At 45.5% G+C, this 13246-nt stretch overlaps 1 protein-coding gene across 7 annotated transcripts in view; it reads left to right on the top strand.

Annotated features, from left to right (window-relative positions):
• LOC105483855 (family with sequence similarity 193 member A) overlaps positions 1 to 13246 on the top strand; it is a 198178-nt gene that overhangs the window by 47314 nt on the left and 137618 nt on the right. The window lies entirely within an intron of this gene.

The raw sequence follows: 13246 nt of genomic DNA, 5'->3' as shown, positions 1-13246 counted from the left end.
TGGATCTGCGGTTTGGTGTTTGTCATTAATTTTGGAAAATTCTCAACCATTATGTTTTCTGCTCTGTTTAGAGTTGGCCTCAGTTTATTATTTGATGTGTGTTATGCAGCACAGGCTTTGAATTTTTGTAGAGGCGGCTTGGATCTAGGATGAGGAGTGTTTTACCAGGGCAGTGTTTGAAATTCTGTTTTAAGTCTTCTTTCTTTCTTGTATTTCACAGGCGGTTTCTTTGCATATTCTTCTCCCAGCTGTATTCTGCTGTTGGCTGTTGTTTGAAGCTTTTTGACTTGGAAGTGTGTAGTGATAGTGGGGTGCAGCCTCCTTTTTTGGTTAAGGCTCAGTTTGTTGTTGTTGTTGTTGTTGTTTTTTGAGATGGAGTTTTGCTCTTGTTGCCCAGGCTGGAGTACAGTGGTGCAATCTCAGCTCACTGCAACCTCCGCCTCCCGGGTTCAAGCGATTCTTCTGCCTCAGCCTCCAAAGTAGCTACAGGCACCCGCTACCATGCCCAGCCAATTTTTGTATTTTTAGTAGAGACAGAACCCTGTCTGTATTTCAGCATGTTGGCCAAGCTGGTGCCAAACTCCTGACCTCAGGTAATTTGCTCGCCTCAGTCTTCCAGAGTGCTGGGATTATAGGCATGAGCCACCGCGCCTGGCCGAACCTGAGTTTTAGACGTGTCTAGTAACCCTGGACTTCAGAGGTGCGGCTGTCTCAGCTCCGCCTTTTCCCTGACTCGCTGTGTAATCTTGCCCCTTTTGCAGAACTAGGTCCCTCCTCTCCCTCTTCCCTTCCCCTAGTCACAGTAAGTGTTCACCAAAGCCTTCCGCCCCCCCCCCCCCCGCCCCGGCCCCCCACAAATTAGGACTTTTGTTTCTGAGTGGAGGTTGAGAGGAAGGATTTGAGTGGAATTTCTTGCCCCTCCTTCCTGGCTCCTGGTCCCCTCCCTGCGTTCTGCACTACTGTCTGTGATTCTTAGGGCTCCTTCAGATCTTTTCAGTGATTGCGTCCTGAGTGCCACGGAGAAAGAGCCTGTGAAGTAGTGCAGGCTTTCCCAGTTTCTGCAGCTGCCAGAAAATGTCTTGACAGCCTGTACTCAGCCTTTTGCAATTTGTCTTTTATTCTTGCCGAACTCTTCTTACCGGTGTCTGATTGTGTCTACCCCAGGTGAGTGGATGTGTTTTCTTTCCCTGACAGCACTTGAGATTATGGGCCAGTGTTTGTTCTGTAACCTCAGCAGGTTCAGAAACAGTCATAGATATGAAGTTAGTCTGGCTGTTTTGCACTGTAAGGGTGAGCAGTATGCTCGCCCAGCTCTCTTCATCCTAGTGCAGAAGCCAGAAGCAGCCATGTCTTGAGGAACAGAAGTTTTTTGGTGTAAGTCCAGTTTACCAATTTTTTTTAATGATTAGTGCTTTTGGGGTCTCAAGAGATCTTTGTCTACTCCACGATTGGGAAAACTTTCTCCTTTGTTTTCTTCTAGAGGTTTTGTAATTTTAGCTGTTATATATGTATAGGTTTGTGATCTATTTCAAGTTAATTTTGGGTATGGTGTGAGGTGAAGTTGGAGGTGTCCCCCCCTCCATATTCATATCCCGTTGTGTATCATTTATTGAGAGATCTCTCCCTGTGGAATCACCTTGTTCATTTGTCCAAAATGTATTTCTTTAAAGAACGTTTCTTTAAAAAATTAGCCGTGCGTGGTGGCTTACACCTGTAATCCCAGCTACTCAGGAGGCTGAAGCAGGAGAATTGCTTGAACCTGGGAGGCAGAGGTTGCAGTGAGTGAGGATTGTGCCACGGCATTCCAGCCTGGGCGACAGAGTGAGACTCCGTCTCAAAAAAAAAGACCCCATTTCTAAATAATATTTCTCACTGTTACTGTTATATACTATAAAAATGCATAAAAGTAATGTACAGGTTTGAAAATTAATTTGACCCCTGGTATAAGCACCATTCAGATGAGGAAATAGAACATTACCAGGACTCCAAAAGCCCACTAAAGGCTACTACTCGATTACAGTTTCCTTTCTTTTCCTTTCGTTAAACATACTAAACAGCAGGGTGTGGTGGCTCACACCTGTAATCCCAGCACTTTGGGAGACTGAGGTGGGTGGATCATGAGGTCAAGAAATCTAGACCATCCTGGCCAACATAGTGAAACCCCCATCTCTACTGAAAATACAAAAATTAGCTTGGTGTGGTGGTGCGTGCCTATAGTCCCAGCTACTCAGGAGGCTGAGGCAGGAGAATCGCTTCAACCCGGGCGGAGGAGGTTGCCATGAGCGGAGACCGTGCCACTGCACTCCAGCCTGGTGACAGAGCAAGACTCTGTCTAAAGGAAAGGGAAAGGGAAAAAACTAAACATCTCAGCACTATAGTTTTGCCTGTTTTTGTACCTTATATAGATGGAAGCATCCATACTGAATAATCTAGGGTATACAACTTGTCTCACCCAACAATATTTGAAAGATTTATTTGTTTTGAACTTAGCTATGGTTTATCCATTTTAATTCCTATGTAGTATTTCACTGTAGAGATGACCATTCATTCTACAGTTTATGGGTTATTTCTAGTTTGGGACTGGCATGAATACTCTTGTACACGTATTTTGGTGCATACAGGACTTATGAGGAAAGGTAGATATCCAGAAAAGGAATTACTGGGTCACAGTCTTCATGTAATGCCTGTTTCCCGAAGTGGTTATACCTATTTTCACTCTGCCAGCAGTGCTTGAGAGTTCCCATTGTTTCATGTTTTTGGTTGAGCATGGTTTGTGTCCTAATTTTTTATTTCAGCCTCTTTGGTGGGTAAATGGTGGTACTATGATTTAATTTATCTATGATATGTAACATCATCTTTTCGTGTGTTTATGTCTATAGACCATTTGGGTCATCTGTTGTGAAGAACCTGTTCAAGTCTTTTGCCCAATTTTTTCAACCAAGTTGTGTAATCTTTTTCCTATTTTTCTCATTTTTCACGTTTTTTTGGTCATTTTTTTCATTTTCTTAATGTTTATCTAATAGAAGTTTTAAATTTTAGGCTGGGTATGGCGGTTCACACCTGTAATCCTAGCCCTTTGGGAGGCTGAAGTGGGCAGATCACCTGAGGTCAGGCATTCAAGACCAGCTTGGCCAACATGGCGAAACTCCATCTCTACTAAAAAAACAGAAATTAGCTGGGCATGGTGGTGGGCACCTGTAGTCCCAGATGCTGGGGAGGCTGAGGCAGGCAGAATTGCTTGAACCTGGGAGGTGGAGGTTGCAGTGAGCCAAGATTGCGCTACTGCACACCAGCCTGGGTGACAGAGCGAGACTGCATCCCTAAAAATAAATGATTTTTAAATAGTTGAATCTGGGCTGGGCGCAGTGGCTCATGTCTGTAATCCCAGCACTTTGGGAGGCTGAGGTAGGCAGATCACTTGAGGTCGGGAGTTCATGACCAGCCTGATCAACATGGAGAAACCCCATCTCTACTAAAAATACAAAATTAGCCAGGTGTGGTGGTGCATGCCTGTAATCTTAGCTACTCAGGAATCTGAGGCAGGAGAATCACTTGAACCCAGGAGGCAGAGGTTGCAGTGAACTGAGATTGTGCCATTGCACTCCAGCCTGGGCAACAAGAGCGAAACTCTGTCTCAAAAAAATATATGTATGTAGTTGAATCTGTTGATCTTTTCCTTTATGCTTTAGTGCTTTTGGTGTCTGTCTTGAAAATGTTTTCCTTTACCCAAGGTCAAGAGGATATTATCCATCATCTTTCACATTTAGGTCTATAATTATGGAATTTATTTTTGTGTATGGTGTGAGATGGGGCCCAATTTCATTTTTTCCCCTGATTTGGGTATCTAGTTGTTCTGTGTTAACTTTAAAAGGCCATTCTTTCCATAGTATTGTAGAATGCCATCTTGGTTATAAATTTAGTGTCTGTGTATCATACGTTGATTCTATATTGTTCCTTTGTCTATTTTTCTTTCTTTCTTTTTTTTGAGACAGAGTTTCGCTGTGTCGCCCAGGCTGGAGTGCAGTGACGTGATCTTGGCTCACTACAAGCTCTGCTTCCCAGGTTCATGCCATTCTCCTTCCTCAGCCTCCCTAGTAGCTGGGACTACAGGTGCCCACCACCATGCCCAGCTAATTTTTTCGTATTTTTAGTAGAGACGGGGTTTCACCATGTTAGCCAGGATGATCTCTATCTCCTGACCTCGTGAACCACCCGCCTCGGCCTCCCAAAGTGCTGGGATTACAGGCGTGAGCCACCGTGCCCGGCCCCTTTGTCTACTTTTCTATCCTTGGGTGGCCAGTACTGCATTCTCTGAATTACTATAGCATTTTTTGTTGTTGAGAACAGGGTCTTGCTCTGTTGCCCAGGCTGGAATGCAGTGTCAGGAGGATGGCTCATTGTAGCCTCAACCTCCTGAGCTCAAGCAATCTTCCCACCTCAGCCTTCTGAGTGGCTGGGACTACAGGGGCACGCCACTATGCCTGGCTTATTTTTAAATGTTTTGTAGAAACAGGGTCTCCCTCTGTTGCCCAGGTGACCTTGAACTCCTGGGCTCAAGCAGCCCTCTCACCCAAGCCTCTCAAAGTGCTGGGATTACAGGAGGGAGCCACCATGCTCAGCCTAGTATAGCTTTTTAATAAGCCTTAATAGTCACTCTGTATTGTTCTTCATGAGTGTTTTGGCTATTCTTGGCCCTTTACAATTTTGTATGCTTTATGTGAAATTAAACTTCTATGTCTTAGTTCGTTTGTGTTGCTATAAGGAATACCTGAGGCTGGATAATTTTGCTCCTGGTTCTGCAAGTTGTATAAGAAGCATGGTGCCGCATTTGCATCTGGTGAGAGCCTCGGGTTTTTTCCACTTATGACACAAGGTGAAGAGGACCCAGTGTGTCCAGATGACATGATGAGAGAAAAAGTAAGAGAGATGGGGAAGGAGGTGCCAGGCTCTTTTTAACAGCTAGCTCTCGGGGAACTAATAGAATGAGAACTCACTCAGTGCTGCAAAGACAGCTTCAAGCCATTTGTGAGGGATCTGCCCTTATGACCCAAGCGCTTCCCATTAGGCCCACCTCCAAAATTGGGTGTGATGGCACATGCCTGTGGTCTCAGCTACTCAGGAGTCTGAGGTGAAAGGATCGCTTGAGCCCAGAAGTTCAAGACTGGCCTGGGTGACCTAGCAAAACATCGTCTCTACTAAAAATACACAAATTAGCCGGGCGTGGTGGTGCATGCCTGTAGTTCCAGCTACTTGGGAGACTGAGGCAGGTGGATCACTTGATAGCCCGGGAGGTGGAGGTTGCAGTGAGCCAAGATCGTGCTACTGCAGTCCAGCCTGGGCAACAGAGTGACCCTATCTCAAAATATGTAAATAAAAGAAAAAAAGTTTAAAAAGAAAGAACTGGGGTGGACAACTCTGAAGGAGTTTGCTAGAGAAAGGAAAAGATAGGCAGTGAGAAACTGGGGCAGAAGTGCCACTGAGAGGAGATCATTGTGTTTCTTCAGAATGGGAGACACAGCATGTTTGCATCCTAATGGAAGTGATGCAGGAAAGAAAGAGAAACTGATGATATGAGAAGAGGATGGAATCAATGGGGTGGTCCTCAAGTGGTGACAGGGTGGGGTCTGGTGCACGTGGTTGTGAAGAGGTAGTTGGAGGACGTTGGAAAGGAGGGCACAGGCGCAGGTCTGTGGATGTGTAGGAGCTGTGAAAACTACTGCCAAGTGCTTTTCCAAAAGATTGCTGGCGCTCACACCACCCTCAGCAGTCTGTGAATACCCGTCTTCCTTCATACTCCTCAGCACGGAGTGCCATGTCCCTGTTCTTCCCTACTGGGCACCCTGCTCTGCACTGACCAAGCTGGAGATCCCCACATCTACTCCACAGCTCCCCTTCCTCTCAAGTTCCCTCGTTAGGCTCAGGGACCTTGCTCCTTTCCTTGTGTCCTGCCATGGAAGTTCCGGTGCCTCCTTACCTTAAGTCATCTCCTCATCTTTTGAATTATGTGGACCATAAAATTTTTAGTCGTCAGCATGGTGACTTAGCTTTATCAACATTGTATTACGGGAAGGAGAGGATTCTATAAAAAAGCAAGTATTCCCTGTGGGCCCCACTGTTTTAGGTCACTGGCTAGCCTCTGGTTTGGCTGTCCTTGGGCCAGATGCCTCCCTGCTGCTAGGGGAGCACAGGTGATGGTGATGGACAAGGTCCCATCACAGAGGTGTGGGTGACTTGGGGCTTGTCAGGTGTGCAAATGACTACTTTGGAATTGCTTCAGGTCAGTTAATTTTCAGATGCTACCTACCTATTCCATTTATTGTCTCTGAATAAAAGCCATTTTCAGCCATTTTTCTATTTAAGTAGTTTTATTTTTCCCTCTGGTCATTTCTGGGTATTGCTGTAAAGACTGTTAATACCTTATGCAAAATGACTGGTTACTTTGATTTTTCAGGAACCTTCAGAGATTGAAGGGGATACAAACTGCAGTGTGAGAAGTTAGCCCTTTTATACCAACTTTTTATTTGACCTTAGTAGATTAATTTTACTTTAAAGATTGGCAAAGAACAGTATGTTAGAAAGACATGTAAGTCTGCTGCTATTAATAAATTCAAGCTGTTTTGCTCTTTTGCTGTATGGAGCTTGAATGTAGAGACTTGAAGTATTTTGTAGATACTTGTTGTGCTGTCCCATGACAGAGCAGGGATACGAAACTTGCCCTGGCATCCAGACGTGTTCTGAGGCTGGCTCAGACATTTGTTTTCTTCTGGATAAGTAGCATCAAAACAAATAGTAATTATGTTGTTTAGTAGACTTAGAACATAGCAACCACATTTGTATAGGAAAAACCACATTAGTAACATTATGTGGAGAAAAACATTTTATGTAACTATAGTTCCAGCAAATGCCACTATGCCTTCATTAATGCCTTAAAACCATCTTATTTACATCTATGGAACCACTGGCCATTTAATAGGGCAATTCAGGGGCAATCATTAGAAACAGTTGCAGTTTTCATTAGATTTTTCTCTTTTTTTTCTAATATGTAAACTGAAATTAAAAGTAAATCCTTCAGAGTTCATTCTTTAAAAAATGTAAGTCCTGAGGAAAACTGTTATATTAGCTATTTAAAAGGATGCTGTAATAATGTAGAATCAATCACTGTTCGCTGAATTTTATTGAGTTTCCATGGAAAAGCCTTGAAATTATAAATTGCTGAGTATTTACTCTGTAAGATTACAGAAATTATTTATCACAGAGCCCAAAATACTTAAGGTAGTCTTGTACCTAACTCATGATACGATTGTTACCAATCTCTTTGTAACCACTGAGAAGGAGGTTTAAGTATTGATGTTAGTAATTGCTCTCCAGGCAATGCCTTTTGCTCAAAGAACCTGCATATGCTTTAGGAAAGCTGAGTTCAGGAAAGAAAGGGAAAAGGGCACAGATATTTTAGTGACTACACATAACAGTGTTCCCTGGACTTGAGTGCAGGTAGCTAATAAAATATCATGTATAGGCTGGTCTTGGTGGCTCATGCCTGTAATCCCAGCACTTGGGGAGGCCGAGGTAGGCAGATCACAAGGTCAGGAGTTTGAGACCAGCCTGACCAACATGGTGAAACCCTGTCTCTACTAAAAATATAAAAATTAGCCGACTGTGGTGGCACAGGCGTGTAGTCCCAGCTACTCAGGAGGCTGAGGCAGGAGAATCGCTTGAATCCGGGAGGCAGAGGTTGCAGTGAGCTGAGATCGTGCCACTGCCCTCCAGCCTGGGCAACAGAGTGAGACTCCATCTCAAAAAAAAAAAAAAGAAAAAAAGATCATGTATAAAAATGCAGAAAATTGGCCAGGCACGGCGGCTCACGCCTGTAATCCCAGCAGTTTGGGAGGCTGAGGTGGGCAGATCATGAGGTCAGGAGATCAAGACCATCCTGGCCAACGTGGTGAAACCCCGTCTCTACTAACAGTACAAAAATTAGCTGGGCGTGGTGGCTCCCGCCTGTAGTCCCAGCTACTCGGGAGGCTGAGGCAGGAGGATCACTTGAACTCGGGAGGTGGAGGTTGCAGTGAGCTGAGATGGCGCCACTGCATTCCAGCCTGGTGACAGAGGGAGACTCTGTCTCAAAAAAAAAAAGAAAAGAAAATTGTGGTTGAGGTAGACAAGACAAAGCGTAGATTATTGATTTGGACTAGTCATTTCAGTTCCCTTAGCATTTACTGGGTGCCTACCAGATGCTGGGTGCATTATGGACATTCATAATGTTGAGTATCTAATGGGAAGATGGATATGTGAAAGATAATTTTGTAGTATAATGAATATATGATAGTCTATAGAAAGTGTAGAAGTTGGCCAGGTGCGGTGGCTCACACCTGTAATCCCAGCATTTTGAGAGGCTGAGGCGGGTGGATCATGAGGTCAGGAGATGGAGACCATCCTGGCTAACATGGTGAAACCCCATCTCTACTAAAAATACAAAAAATTAGCCAGGCGTGGTGGCAGGCACCTGTAATCCCATCTGCTTGGTAGGCTGAGGCAGGAGAATCACTTGAACCTGGGAGGTGAAGGTTGCATTGAGCCGAGATCATGCCACTGCACTCCAGCCTGGATCACAGAGCAAGACTCCCTCTCAAAAAAAAAAAAAAAAAAAAAAAAGTGTAGAAGTTGTACAGGAGTTGTTGTAATTAGCTGTGTGTGACATGTATTGATTGAAGGGTAGGGAGCAAAATTCAAAAAAAAGTTACCATAGTGGGGTTTGAAGGGATGCCTCGCAGTTGTCTCATAAAGGAAGGGCGGGGAGATTGGTGTTTTAGGGAAGCAAGTAGCAAGTATGAAGGAAGGAAGAGATAAAGCCACATAGTTGGATGGGGTGGGAGTGTGGAACTGTAAGAGTTTCAAGTGGGTGATTTTGCAAGAACACACTGACCAAGGGCCTGGTGTATCCTGCTTGATCCTTTGCTGAGGACTTGATCTTTTTAGGCAGCAGGAACAATAGAAGGGTTTAAGGCAGAGAATGTTCTGGTCATAGGTACAGTGTGAGGGGGTTTTGACAGGAGATGGAGGACATGTGGGGAGCAGACAGCCCTGAAGGCCAGTCGACAGGAGGTGGCAGTGTCACCAGCACGGGGCCTTTGTTTTGTGTGCCTCCTGCTTTAGCCGTCGTGGGGTGGTCTAATCTGGGTTGTGCTACCGTTACCGGAGAGGATATTGCTTTTACTGTTTTTTTAGCCCTAAAATGCCCTTTTTTCTTCATGTTTATAAGAAGTTTATCTGTAAAGTATTTTTAGTAAGTCTGAGTTTTCATGTTTAATTTGGAATTTCATTTTGGAAACAAATTTCAAAACTAGAATATAAGCCTAGCAAGAAAACAAACGCTATTATGATTTAGTGTCTTTTATGATACACACACACACCTCCCTCCCCCATGCACACAGGCCACAATCACTGGGTGGTAGAAAATCAGTTTATTCAGAAAAGGTAAAATACATCATAGATGTAGAACTCAGCTGTTAGTAGTGTTCCCAAAGTGTTTTCAGCAATACTGCCATCTTAGCCATATGTCCATATTCTCCTATGCAAAAATTTCTGAGTTATCTTGGTCCCTTACATGGATATATATACACATTTTATGTATTTACATATTTCGTCTATGTGTGTGTAGGCTTTGGGGGATGATACTAGTATAATGTTCATTCTGGGGGGTGTGTGTGTGTGTATATGTTTTTTTTTGTTTTGTTTTTTGAGACGGAGTGTTGCTCTGTTGCCCAGGCTGAAATGCAATGGTGCGATCTCCGCTCACCGCATCCTCCGCCTCATGGGTTCAAGTGATTCTCCTGCCTCAACTTGAGTAGCTGAGATTACAGGTGTGCACCACCACACCTGGCTGATTTTTTGTATTTTTAGTAGAGACGGGGTTTCACCGATTTGGCCAGGCTAGTCTTGAACTCCTGACCTCTTGATCTGCCTGCCTCGGCCTCGCAAAGTGCTGGGATTACAGGCATGAGCCACCATGCCCAGCCTGGTACATTTATTTTTAAAAATATGAATGTAACTAGACTTCTGCTTCCAAGCAAGAGGTAGTAACTAAAAGTGGATTTATCTTCCTCCTTCAAACAATGAAACAAAACACAAAATGTACCAAATAGTAGTTTTCCAACATTGGACCACAGGCAGGCAGGACAGTGATCCCTGGGAGAAGGAGAATAACCGCAGCAAGCCCCAGCTTTGCCCAGGCTTCCTGCCTGGAGAGAGTCTGAAGGTTAGGACTTGGAGAGCTGCCCAGACCGAGCCTGAGGATCTCCTTGATTGAGAAGGCTGAGTTGAGACTTTGGGGAGGCCAAAGTAAATTTGCAGAGCAGAGTACCAGAGCGGAGAGAACTGCAAAGAGGCGAAGGAAGAGCTCTACATAGGGTTCTCCCCAAGCCCAGTTGAGGGCTCGTAAGCACGTGCATGTGGGGAAGCTCTCCGCGCCTGGGCTAGCATCCTGGAAGTGAGGAGCGGGACAAACCTAGGAGCTCACACAGGGCCAGGAGCAGTGTGTGTTCCCACCAGCCATTGTGGGAAAATCTTACAACCTGCAGGACCCTGGGTGGCAGCTCAGGGGGATATTGCCTCAGTTGTGGAGAAGAGGAAAGGCGCTCCTATGCTGCCTTACAGAGCCTATAAGCCCTAAAAGGACCACACTCTTCCCAAACAACCCTACTATGGCCCACGACTAAGCTCAGAAACTGAAGGAATGAAAAAATACCCAGCACCTGACGCTTCATGCTTGCCCCTGGCTCTTCTTCTCCTCTCACACCTGACAGGTGGCTCCTTCACAGCCTTGTCCACTTCCCTTCCCGCAGCCCTGGTCCAAGCTGTTGCCGTCTGGCTCCTAAATTGCAGATAGTCGTTTCTTCCCATTCTCCCATCCCATCTCTCTGCACGCAGCCTCAGAGTCACGTCTTGACTTGAGTGGCCCTCAGCTCTCCTCCATCTCCCCTTCTGCTCTTGCCAGCCCAATGCCAGCCGCTGGGCTCCCCACAAGGTACAGCCATGTGGGTTTCAGGGGTCTCCCCAAGGAGACCCTCACTGGCCACCAGATTAAAGGGCACAGATCCTCTTTGCTGTTACGTTTTTCTCCTTATCGATGTTTAATTAGTTAATATTTTTCATGTATTTGTCTTATTTATTGCCTTTGTCTTTGACAGTTTTCTTCACCATTGTGCTCCCAGTGCCTGGACCAGTCCCTGAGCATGTGGTGGGCTCAGTAAATCCTGGATGACTGCTGAATGTCCGGGAGCTGAGCTGTGTGCCCTCTAGTCTCTCTGGTCATTTCTGGCTCTTACATTATGATTTCAGGCTTGGGAACCTTTGGGTCTGTAGAGCCCAGCATCTCATTCTGTAATTAAAAGGGCAGGCCAGAAAGCTCTGATGGGTGTGGCTGTTCTGCCAGCAATGGGAGCTGTTTTCTAAGACCTGAGGGAAAGAGATGGCTTTATATGGGAGTAAATCGATGTGCTTTTTTTTTTTTTTTTTTGGGGTCATCATTTAGGTTTTTGGGATTTGTTGGTATGGAAAAATACATGGATTCTCATGGTACTCAGTGGTTTGAGTAGTCTGGCGCTCCCTAGGACACTGTGGGGAGGTAGGACCCAGTTCTCTGCCCCTGTGCCCCGAACATTCAGCTCAGGATGGCTGCTGAGCTGGGTTCGGGAAAACTCTGAACCCTGTGGATGTAACAGGAGTCAGCAGTTTTGATCACTGGGTCATGGAAATGTGAGAATATATATGAACATCTTTTGAGTCTTGCTGGTGTTGTCATTCATTCTTTCAATCACTAATTCATTTACTTATATATTCAGCCCCTTGTTTAAATATGTGCTTCCTGCCAGTCAGCAGGAAGTCTTAAGAATGGAGCCTGGTGTCCAAATGAGAGCCCTCAGTGGCCGTTGAGGGGCCAATCTGTCATGCACACGGGGTCCTTTTGAATACCACTGGGTGGCGGGATAGGGAGACAGCTCGAGGCTGTGGGAAGAGCTGTGGGGCTGGCCGGCCTTGGAGAAGCTTTTGGGTGGAGATGGAGACTGAAAAGCCAGAACAGCCTCAGCCATGTCTGCTCTCTTCTCACCTGGCATGTCCTGCAGCAAGGGCACCCCACATGGCAGGAGAGACCAGCGGGGGTTCTCTCACCCCTCCACCTCACTGTGTGCCCTGGTTCTGGCTGCCTCTGGAATGCCAGGCGAGGCTTCCCTTTGCCCTGCTCCCTGGGAGTGTGTCTCTCCAGCCTCTCCTCAGAGTTCAAGGGGGATTCCTCCTAAGGTGCAGAGGTAGCCCTGTGTGAAGGACCCGTCTTAGGATTGGGTTGATAGGGGTTAAAATCTTGTGTCTCCCCCACCAGCCCCACACTTGCTGACCTTGGGACTTTACCCCCATTTCCAGGCGTGTGAGACTCAGTTTCTTTCTTTTTCTTTTTTTATTGTCTTTTTTTTTTGAAACTGAGTCTTGCTCTGTCGCCCAGTTTGGAATGCAGTGGCGTGATCTCGGCTCATTGCAGCCTCCACCTTCCTGGTTCAAACGATTCTCCTGTGTCAGCCTCCTGAGTAGCTGGGATTACAGGTGCACACCACCACGCCCGGCTAATTTTGTGTTTTTAATAGAGACAGGGTTTCACCATGTTGGCCAGGCTGGATGGACCGATTCTTTCTTTCTTTCTTTCTTTCTTTCTTTCTTTCTTTCTTTCTTTCTTTCTTCCTTTCTTCCTTTCTTCCTTTCTTCCTTTCTTCCTTTCTTCCTTTCTTCCTTTCTTTCCTTTCTTTCCTTTCTTTCCTTTCTTTCCTTTCTTTCCTTTCTTTCCTTTCTTTCCTTTCTTTCCTTTCTTTCCTTTCTTTCCTTTTTTCTTTCTCTCTTTCTTTTCTTTTTTCTTTTCTCTTCTTTCTTTCTTTTCTTCCTTTCCTTTCCTTTTTCTTTCCTTCCTTTCTTTCCTTTCCTTTCTTTCCTTTCTTTCTTTTGACACAGGGTCTTGCCCTCTCACCCAGGCTAGAGTGCAGTGGCATGATCACAGCTCACTACAGCCTCAACTTGCTGGGTTTTAGCAATCCTCTCACCTCAGCCTCCCCAGTAGCTGGAACTACAGGTGTGCACCACTACGCCTGGCTAATAGTTGGATATTTTGTAGAGGCGAAGTCTTGCTGTGTTACCAAGGCTGGTCTCAAACTCCTGAGCTCAAATGATATCTCACTTCTGCCTCCCCAAGTGCTGGGATCACAGG

The sequence above is a fragment of the Macaca nemestrina genome, chromosome 3 (assembly GCF_043159975.1).
Source record: "Macaca nemestrina isolate mMacNem1 chromosome 3, mMacNem.hap1, whole genome shotgun sequence".
NCBI classification, from domain to species: domain Eukaryota; kingdom Metazoa; phylum Chordata; class Mammalia; order Primates; family Cercopithecidae; genus Macaca; species Macaca nemestrina.
The sequence above is the reverse complement of the archived record's forward strand: the minus strand, read 5'-3'. Positions and strand labels throughout refer to the sequence as shown.